Below are 11,770 nucleotides of genomic sequence, written 5' to 3' on the forward strand. Positions count from 1 at the left end.
TACTTATAAGTAGCCTTTTGTAACTTATTAGTAATAGTTTATATATATTGCTCTTGGAAAGGGATATGCAAAATCTCTGAGAGACCAGGAAATATATAAAATAAGGACGTATTACACTAGTGGTAGGGTGGCCTATCATGACCATAGAGACCCTTGGTGACTAGTTTTCATTGTATATTGCCTGGGAAGGGGATAAGCTATTTAATAGAAATTCCTGAGAGACCAGGAAATATACAATAAGTGATACGTGAGTGTACTGGTTAAATTGCAGACATATTGGCCCATAACCTTTAATCGAGCCGGAAAAGAGGTTGCTGCATGTTTGCAACTCTATAATTTTGCGGGGGCAGTCACCCCCATACGGAAAGCCACTGCCACCACAGGGTGGATAGTTGTGCAGGCCCTTAGCCGCGAGGTGCAGAAATGTCCGTGGAAAGGCTAAAAATGAATAGGGAGTCACTCATAGCTGTCAGAAGTGTTGCACTTTGAGACATATTGACCTATAGTCTTTCATCAGAGGCAGAAGAGGTGTTGTGGTTCACTCCTCTATAATTTATCCAAAGGGTGGAGAGTTATTAAACATGTTTAAGTTGGCTAGAAATTTGTTTTGTGTACTCCTGAATTGCAAGGAAGATGCAGAAAGCAGCTATTAGCTGATTGTTTATTTTAAGAGCCGAGTAGATCTGTTTTCTTACCTTTTTCAGATATAGCAGAAACCAGGGGTGGACATTGAATCACAGATAGAATACCAGATGGAGATCAGTGTTTAAATGTTGACCTGTGATTAGCTATTAAATGTGTTTTATTTTATTGTGTTTATTTAACATGTCTATGCTATGATTTTGTGCATACTAGTCTCTTATTTTTTATGATTGTATTGCAATTGAAAACTTTATGTGTTGTTGTTGTATGTATGTATGTATGTATGTGTGCTTGCCTGGGAAAAGGGGAATTGACCCATAGGGACCAGGGGGTATTTGTGTAAACAGAACTGGGGTGGGAGGGCTCCAACGAGGGAACCCCATTGTCCAGTAGGTGCTTGATTTGTGTCTCTGTAAAGTGCATGAGTGGACGGAAGAGTGATAAGAGGGATAAGAGAAAGTCCGCATTTAGGGTTATCTATACATGTTTAAATAGAAGGGTGGTAAATTGGAATTTATTTTGTTTTGGTGGGTGTTTAGGTTAAATTGGTTAAATACAACAGTGATATTGTGTTTATCTGTGAATCAGGAGTGCGCTGGATGTGAAGAGAGAATTCTCAGGAGGTGTGTAGGTATTTACTTAATGCCATAGGGTAAATATAGTTAAGACACCACAATCAAAAAATAGTGCAGCTGAGAGTGATGAGAGTAGGGACAAAATACATCAGGAGTAGGAAACTGTGTTACGTCAAGGTGGTAAACAAAACGTGACTACAAAACACACTAAAGTCCCTGAACACATAAACTGTTCTTATGAGAAGAAATACTGAAGCTGAGAGTGATGGGAGTAGGTAAAATAATACATGCAGAGCAGGATACTGTGACAAGTGACCACAAAACACAAGAAAGTCCCTGCACACATGAACTGTTGTTTTACAAAATCCTACGTCCTTGTTTGATCAAATTATTTCATTCATCCCTGTCTACATGTGTATGTTCTATGAGACTGTCCAAGAAGAGAGTATCCAGTTTCCAGGACTAATGTTTGTGAAAATGCCAGGCACACAGACCAGCCATAGGCTACAGAAAACGAGCTCCAGTGACTGTCCGTCTGTGTCATGATTGACAGGTGTTATAGGTTTGTCGTGTCTAATGCTATATTAAGCTCCAAAACACATCCTCACATGAACACAATATCATTGGTTAATCTAAGAAAACATGGTTTGAGTTGTTCATTATTGTAAGTAATATGTTGTAGTTTTGTATTGTATAATTATTGTGGTAAATTGACATTCTGCTAGCATCTGTTCTGCTAGCATCTGTTTATTTATTATAGTTCAATTAAATATACATTTAATATTACAACGTTTGTGTATTTTCTATCCACATATTCGACCATAATACCATGAACTATAAAAATATTAATGTTGTTCCGTATTGCTTAATTAATTATGTATTAAGAGATTAATATTCATATTTAAGTCGAGCTTTTACTCTGATTGAGGTATATATGTAACTGAGCTGAGGATTACTTGTGGTGCCGACACTTAGTGATGTAGACTGGGGTGTAAGAGCTCGAAGCTGCTGATGCAGCGCTTTTGCGAAAAAGAGAGACCAGCGAAGGAAGCCATGATGTAGCTTACCTTAATGGAAGGTTTAGACGTGAAGTAATGGAGTAGTACTGATAGTGTGTGGCTACGTAAAACGGAGTGACAGCATAGGAGGTATAAATAAGATGCTTGAATTTGTAGGTTTAGAGGAAGAGGCAAAAAGTACAATAGGTTAACTGCAAAAGTCTTAAATCGAGCAAATTCTACTTGTGACTATCAACAATATACAAAGCCCTGGCGTGGTTGATAGAGTAGTTATGAAACTGCGTGAAGCGTGCGTACCTGTACGAGGTGTAATTGTGTGCTTAGTCCAAGATTATCTCATGGAAAGGTGGTATCCTGGATGGTATCTATTGGGTCGTAGGGAGTGCCTGCAAGAAGACTTTAAACTGAGCGTGAAAGAGCGTCAGTGACTGTGTTGTAGACACCAGGAATGTAAAAGCAGACTAAAAAGAGCTGAGAGGTTGCTGCCAGCCTAGCCAGCCTGTGAATGAGCCACAAAATGGTTAGCCAGGATGGCCGCCCGAACGTAGGCCAGGTGCCATGGTGAAGGGTGAATAGGTAGTAGATTAAAGGCGTTGGATAAGTCAGTCTTGCTCAACCAAGCCAAACTACTTGCTGAAGTGATAGTTTGTATGGCATGGTCGATTTGCGTAGTGCAGTGAGAACTCCATAGCGGGAATGAGGGAGTTAATGCTGGGAATGGATGTAGAGTGCGGTGCGGAAGAGGTCTATGATCAGACGTATTATAAAGTCACAGCGTATGACTGCTGTGGACAGAAAGTGGTCCACCGTAAGAGGGTCAATGGGTGCAGATAATAGGATAGGGCATACAAGTTTACCCATGGGAATGGTGATAAGGCCCGTGTTAACCCCTGTGAGAAACCCAGCATCTACCAGATGCCTACCTGGGTGTAAATGCAGATAGTATTCCAGGATATCAATTTTAACCCCTTAAGGACCAAACTTCTGAAATAAAAGAGAATCGTGACATGTCACACATGTCATGTGTCCTTAAGGGGTTAACCTTAGTTGGGCGTATTTTAGGTGACAGATGGTCTGCGTATGTGGACTAGGTGGGTTCTGGAGCAGATGTGCAAAACCCTGCATGTAGTGAAATAGCCTACCCCAGTATTAAATTAATGGTGCACCCGAGCCTTCCCCAGAAATGAAATGGTCAGCCCAGCTTGACCCTCGGGCCGCCTCCCTAACTAGTGCGTGGGGTGAAGGAGTGGTGAGAAGTGGAAGTGGCTGTCTCTATGCGAGAGGCAATGATAAACAGAGGAATGGAAAGCTTTGTTAAATCGTGGGTCTCTCTGTTTAGGACTACTGAAATGTCATCATGAATATAACCTTTGCACTGTAGGGTGTCTTGTGAAGTTAAGTAGTGATGTTAGTTTAACGTCCTTTCCAATGAGAATAACCTTCTCCATGGAAATTGGAACAGAGTGGGCCGGTGAGACGTATGGAGTAATGATCGTGATGGTTGAGGACGGGGAGGGAAATGAGAGGTAAGCTAGACTGTATGACCGAGATCGCCAGGTAAGGGCCGGCCGGGCTTAATGAGACACCTGGTGTGGCTATAGCTGATTCCATTTATCATCCTGTTAATCATTTGGAGGCTGGCCAGGATAGCGACTGGGGTTTCCTGATTGGAATCTGAGGAGAAAGCTGACGGCCCTTGTGAACTAGAGCCAGGCCTGGGAACGTTGGGCTGAGCCATCGTGAGCCTGTGTAGTTCTGCCTTACTGGCAGTGGCTGGGGAGGGCATACCCCTGTGTCTGAGCTCTGCTGATATTTTTTAAATGTACCAGAATCCTAGTTAACTGAGGGTAGAAGGGGTGAGGGAATCCTTTGGAGGCCCAGGCCAGACTGGCGTGCTGGGTATTTCGTCCAACAGCAGACCGATTGTTGGGATGGATACTTTGAAAAAGGACATTGTGAAAAAGAAATAATGATTTGTATAAGTAAAGTGTCTTAGAGGTGTGGATGAGATCTGGCCTGCTTGCTAGTGCAGAGGCAAATAATTTACTTAGAACCAAGTGACAGATGAGGCCCTGCTAGTGCCAAGTGGCGGAGAGAGGCTCTACCTATGATTTGGCCCAAGGGAATTTTGTGGCCACTAGAACGTGGTGGCAGGATGTCGGTCTCTCGGTGACTGTAGGAGATTCAAAACGTGTGGCCGTGACTTGGGAGGCCCTAACTGTAGCTCTAAAGAAGGGCGAGCGAGGTGGCTAACTATGATTTGGTCGTGGGGCTGAAACCTCCGTGTATGAGGTGGGGTGTAGACCTTGCGGGACCGTAGTATTTACTTAGGATAGCTAAGGACCCTCAATGCCAGTTCTCTAGCCTGATAGGACTCGTCTCTTAGATACTTAACTTTGAGTGTTTGTCCTCTTTCTTTGGGCGATGCGCAGGAAGATTACAATATATTCTTGCTTCTGCAAGGAACGGGCCCAGACTGGGAAAACTCGGGGGAAAAAGATGCTAGAGGGCCTGAGGCGTGCCACTGGTATAATGAGTGTAAAAATGTTGAACGTATGGGTAGGTGTGTATCAGAGATACCATAACGTAAGAACTTGGGTAAGCTGAGGGACCTGAACGTTGGTCCGTAAATTAGAGACAAGCCCCTGGGGTCCCACAAATGTGAATTTTTCTGAATGAAACGAAGGCAAAGTGAGGCCTTAAGGAGAAATGTAGTCGTAGTGAGTAAGATTACCAATACCTGATACTGCAATGCAGGGAACGAGGTAGCCTGTAGGTTGTCTGCGGTAATGACACAGGTCTAAGTAATGATATGTAGAAATGAATGACAAAACATGTACCGTTAAATATAGTAGTAATACGGTGGATTATGATTATGAGATTGTGGTTGACATTTTGTGAGGAATCTTAGACCAGGTACGTCACGAAGTTTAGAACTGACTTTCAGAGGTGGGGGCCGTGAGGCTGAATGCGGGATACTGGATACCTCTTCCTGGAGCTCTGTTTGAAGAAAAGTATAAGTAGTAGCAAGGTGGTGTAGGTTTGTGTGATTTGATGTTTTAAATGACGTGAGATCTGGCCTGTTAGAAGTTAGAACCCACTTTGGGAGGTGGGGAGAATGAGGCCGTGGAGGCTGAATGAGACCTCGAGGGAAAAGAGAACTGGTAAACCTACTTACCTAATACAGTAATACAGGGTACTGGGATACGACTTCTTGAAGACTGTTTGGAGGAGTGGAGGTGTATTTTATACATAAATTATAAAAGAAAGTTGCCAAACTGTGCCTTTAAGAAGATTACCCTGTGAAAAATAGGTCACAATTATGTGACCATGGACGGGAAATTTGTAAAACACATATTTTTTTAACCAGTGGTGACTTTAAGAGCCATATAATAAACGTAACTTCATATAGGAAAATTAATGTGAGTGCTTGGTATAAGTAAGAGACATAACTAAATATATTAACAGTAGATTAGTAAATTTAAACACTGTAGCCCCTTGCGTTCAGTTAACCGAATGAACAAGAGTACTATAAATAGAAAGAACTCACGCATTCGGTAAATGGAACATTAGAAAAGATTTAAACGAAAGCCAATTGAATAATCAGCTGCAGGTTGTAACATGTAAATTAACGAAAGGTTGCACGAAAAAGCCGTTTGAACGTGTTCGGCTGAACAAACGTATGAAAGAACAGACGAACGTAAGGCAAGTATGCACGTACGGTACATAGAATTAAATGAAAGCATGTGTATTCCGCGTTCGGCTGTTAGCCGCACGAACGTGGAAGTACACGAACAGCGCAATAGCACGAACAGGTAAGTAATGAAGGGAGCCTACCCCCACGTTTTTAGGCCTGAATGTGGGAAATAGCTGAATGCTATTTCCCACGTTATGCTTACGTGGACGTGCTGGTCTCGTGACTGGAAACCAGGTAGAAAGTAGGGAAGTCGGGTTGAAGCCGGTGAATAGGCACAAAATACAGAGGCAGAAGCTGCTGGCGACGGACTGTTTGCTGGAGACTGAATTCGGCGGGAACAACGGACCGCAAGTGCTGGTTGCTATGGAGAAGACAAACAGCTTGCATGACAAAGGTAAGTAGGGGGGTAGGGTTTAAATAGGATCATAACTCCTCCCACAAATTCAGGCCAAATGGCCTTCCAACATATAAAAAGAGAGAGGAACATGCAGGTAGAGATTGCTAAATATCTTTTTCTAAATTCAGACATCATAATATTGAAAGATTATACTCTGTGCTTATCTGTCATGGAGCTCTTTAGATGTTATGTTGACTTGCTCATCCTGTCGCCATCTCAGGCTATATTCCTTACCTTACTGCTAGTGATGTCGCGAACATAACATGTTTCATAACATTGTCGCGAACGGCGAACGCGAACTGACACGAAACGTTCGTGAACCGGGCGAACCGCCATAGACTTCAATGGGCAGGCGAATTTTAAAGCCCACAGGGACTCTTTCTGGCCACAATAGTGATGGAAAAGTTGTTTCAAGGGGACTAACACCTGGACTGTGGCATGCCGGAGGGGGATCCATGGCAAAACTCCCATGGAAAATTACACAGTTGATGCAGAGTCTGGTTTTAATCCATAAAGGGCATAAATCACCTAACATTCCTAGATCACAATGGATATGGATTGACACCTTGACATATGGATTGACACCTGTCCTCGGAGACCCTGATACACACTGACACAGAGCAGAATAGGGACTGTTACCCCTACATAGGGTCACTTGGCAGATATGGATTGACACCTGTCCTCAGAGACCCTGATACACACTGACACAGAGCAGAATGGGGACTGTTCCTTCTACATAGAGTCACTTGGCAGGTATGGATTGACACCTGTCCTCAGAAACCACGATACACACTGACAAAGAGCAGAATAGGGACTGTTCCCCCTACATAGGGTCACTTGGCACATATGGATTGACACCTGTCCTAAGGATCCCTGATACACACTGACACAGAGCAGAATAGGGACTGTTCCCCCTACATAGGATCACTTGGCAGATGTGGATTGACACCTGTGCTCAGAGACCCTGATACACACTGACACAGAGCAGAATAGGGACTGTTCCCCCTACATAGGGTCACTCTGCAGGTATGGATTGACACCTGTCCTCAGAGACCGTGATACACACTGACACAGAGCAGAATAGGGACTGTTCCTTCTACATAGAGTCACTTGGCAGGTATGGATTGACACCTGTCCTCAGAGACCATGATACACACTGACACAGAGCAGAATAGGGACTGTTCCCCCTACATAGGGTCACTTGGCACATATGGATTGACACCTGTCCTAAGGATCCCTGATACACACTGACACAGAGTGGAATAGGGACTGTTCCCCCTACATAGGGTCACTTGGCAGATTTGGATTGACACCTGTCCTCAGAGACCCTGATACACACTGACACAGAGCAGAATAGGGACTGTTCCCCCTACATAGGGTCACTTGGCAGATATGGATTGACACCTATCCTAAGGATCCCTGAAACACACTGACACAGAACAGAATAGGGACTGTTCCCCCTACATAGGGTCACTTGGCAGATATGGATTGACACCTATCCTAATGATCCCTGATACACACTGACACAGAGCAGAATAGGGACTGTTTCTCCCTACATAGGGTCACTAGGCAGATATGGATCGACACCTATCCTGAGGATCCCTGAAACACACTTACACAGAGCAGAATAGGGACTGTTCCCCCTACATAGGGTCACTTGGCAGATATGGATTGACACCTATCCTAAGGATCCCTGAAACACACTGACACAGAACAGAATAGGGACTGTTCCCCCTACATAGGATCACTATGTGCCTTTTTTTTGGTTTGGTTTTTGAAGCCACAGTGCAGCACCAGAGGGCCGAACAATTAGGCATGTACACATGCCTGAAAAATTAGGTATTGTTGCAGCCGCTGCTGTAGCAGCGTCCATAAAAATTGATGTTTGTTTCCCAGGCAGAAAGTGCCCTAAAATATTGCGGCTTGAACCCTAGTTGGTGGCGGATAAGTCACGCAAGTCAACCGGCATTCAGAACTAAAATACAGCAGCGTGTGGACCATTTTTAGCCCAAGGCAGCTCATCTCATCAGGCCTTTTTTAGTCAAATGTATCGCCCAGTGTCAGTCCCTTCGGGATCCATCCCTCATTGATCTTAATAAAGGTGAGGTATTCTAGACTTTTTTGACCTAGGCGACTTCTCTTCTCAGTGACAATACCTCCTGCTGCACTGAATGTCCTTTCTGACAGGACACTTGAAGCGGGGCAGGCCAGAAGTTCTATCGCAAATTGGTTTAGCTCAGGCCACAGGTCAAGCCTGCACACCCAGTAGTCAAGGGGTTCATCGCTCCTCAGAGTGTCGATATCTGCAGTTAAGGCGAGGTAGTCTGCTACCTGTCGGTCGAGTAGTTCTCTGAGGGTGGATCCCAAAGGGCTGTGGCGATGCGTAGGACTTAAAAAGCTCCGCATGTCCTCCATCAACAACACATCTGTAAAGCGTCCTGTCCTTGCCGGCGTGGTCGTGGGAGGAGGAGGATGACTTCCACCTCTTCCCCTGTTAGATTCCCGTTGTGCTGTGACATCACCCTTATACGCTGTGTAAAGCATACTTTTTAATTTATTTTGCAAATGCTGCATCCTTTCCGACTTGTTGTAATTCGGTAACATTTCCGCCACTTTCTGCTTATACCGGGGGTCTAGTAGCGTGGACACCCAGTACAGGTCGTTCTCCTTCAGCCTTTTTATTCGAGGGTCCCTCAACAGGCACGACAGCATGAAAGACCCCATTTGCACAAGGTTGGATGCCGAGCTATTCATTTCCTGTTCCTCCTCCTCAGTGATGTCAATGAAGGTATGTTCTTCACCCCAGCCACGTACAACACCACGGGTACCAGATAGGTGACAACGAGCACCCTGGGATGCCTGTTGTTGTTGGTCTTCCTCCTCCTCCTCAAAGCCACATTCCTCCTCTGACTCCTCTTCCTCACAATCCTCTTCCAGCGTTGCCGCACGTCCAGCAAGCGATGCTGATAAGGCTGTTTCTGGTGGTGATGGTGACCACAACTCTTCCTCTTCACGCTCATCTACGCCTAATCCAGCACTATTCGCAGGGCACGCTCCAGGAAGAAAACAAATGGTATGATGTCGCTGATGGTGCCTTCGGTGCGACTGACTAGGTTTGTCACCTCCTCAAAAGGACGCATGAGCCTACAGGCATTGCGCATGAGCGTCCAGTAACGTGGCAAAAAAATTCCCAGCTCCCCAGAGGCTGTCCTTGCACCCCGGTCATACAAATATTCATTAACGGCTTTTTCTTGTTGGAGCAGGCGGTCGAACATTAGGAGTGTTGAATTCCAACGTGTCGGGCTGTCGTAAATCAAGCACCTCACTGGCATGTTGTTTCGCCGCTGGATATTGGCAAAGTGCGCCATGGCCGTGTAGGAACGCCTGAAATGGCCACACACCTTCCTGGCCTGCTTTAGGACGTCCTGTAAGCCTGTGCACTTATGCACAAAGCGTTGTACGATCAGATTACACACATGTGCCATGCACGGCACATGTGTCAACTTGCCCAACTTCAATGCCGCCAACAATTTTTTTCCGTTGTCACAAACCACTTTGCCGATATCCAGTTGCTGCGGAGTCAGCCACTTTTCCACCTGTGCGTTCAGGGCGGACAGGAGTGCTTGTCCGGTGTGACTCTCTGCTTTCAAGCAAGTCAAACCCAAGACGGCGTGACACTGCCGTATCCGGGATGTGGAATAGTACCTGGGAGCTGGGGGGGTGCAGTTGATGTGGAGCAAGACGCAGCAGCAGAAGAGGACTCAGCTGAGGAGGTTATGGAAGAGGATGGAGTAGGAGGAGTAGAGGCCTGCCTGCAAGTCGTGGCGGTGTCACCAACTCCTCTGCAGAGCCACGCATTCCATGCTTGGCAGCCGTCAGCAGGTTGACCCAATGCGCAGTGTAGGTGATATACCTGCCCTGACCATGCTTTGCAGACCAGGTATCAGTGGTCAGATGGACCCTTGCCCCAACAGTGTGTGCCAGACATGCCATTACTTCATTTTGCACATCGAATACAGGTTGGGGATTGCCTTTTGTGAAAATACATTTCGGCCAGGTACCTTCCACTGCGGTGTCCCAATAGCTACAAATTTTTTGAACGCCTCAGACTCCACCAGCTCGTATGGTAAAAGCTGGCGGGCTAATAGTTCGGGCAAGCCAGCTGTCAGACACTGGGCAAGGGGGTGACTTTCTGACATTGGCTTCTTACGCTCAAACATGTCCTTGACAGACACCTGACTGTGGGCAGATGAGCGGGAACTGCTCAAGGCGAGAGACGGAGTGGCGGATGGTTGAGAGGGGGCAAGGAGGACAGCAGTGGTTGACGTGGCTGAAGATGCTGGACCAGGAGGAGGATTGCAGCTTTGAGTTTCCGTGCTGCTTGTACTCATGTGTTGATCCCATAGGTGTTTGTGATGTGCGATCATGTGCCTACGCAAAGCAGTTGTACCCAGGTGGGTGTTGGACTTCCCACGACTCAGTTTCTTTTGGCACAGGTTGCAAATGGCATCGCTGTTGTCAGAGGCAGACACACAAAAAAAATTCCACACTGCTGAGCTCTGCAATGACGGCATTCTGGTGGTGGACACAGCATGCATTGATTGGCGTGCTGTCGGGCTGACCCCGGGTGCCGATGCATGCTGTCTGACTGTGCCACTAGCTCCTTGCGACGACCTCCCCCTGCTTCCAACTCGTCTCCTCCTCCTCTTCTCTGTCTCCCCATCTGAACTTTCGTCCTGTTCTTCTTCTTGCCGAGCGGGCACCCACGTGACATCCATGGACGCATCGTCATCATCAACCGCTTCACTTGTATCTGAGTACTCAGCAAAGGAAGCAGCAGCGGGTACAACATCATCATCATCACACCGTACGTCCATGTGAGTAATGCTGCCTGCCTGAGACATATCCCTGTTATCTACATGCTCTGGCAATAATGGTTGTACATCACTCATTTCTTCAAACGGATGTGTGAATAACTCCTCTGACATACCAAGTGAAGCGGCTGTGGTGCTAGCTTTGGTGGTGGCGGCAGGCGGGTGAGTGGTATCTTGAGAGGTGCCCGAAGCTAAGCTGGAGGAGGATGGTGCGTCAAGGTTCCGAGCGGAAGCTGTAGAAGATTGGGTGTCCTGTGTTAGCCAGTCAACTATGTCCTCAGAACTTTCAAGTTCAGGGTACGTGGCCTCTGAAAACTGGGCATTATTCTAGGGCCAAAGGGAATCACAGCACCACGACCACGATGGCCCCTGCGGGGTGGCCTGCCTCTGCCTGTCATTTTTTTGGGGATTAGTGGTACTATGCGTGCAAGCTACTGTGATACCAGAAATGAGTGGCACTGTGCAGTGGCAGAGGTTGGCAGAGTACACGCTGTAGGCCTGACACACCCGCTTGAAGACAACTAACTGCTATTCAATCTATAGCAGTGAAAAAAGTTTTTTATTAT

This window comes from Pelobates fuscus, chromosome 9 (assembly GCF_036172605.1).
Source record: "Pelobates fuscus isolate aPelFus1 chromosome 9, aPelFus1.pri, whole genome shotgun sequence".
Lineage (NCBI taxonomy): Eukaryota > Metazoa > Chordata > Amphibia > Anura > Pelobatidae > Pelobates > Pelobates fuscus.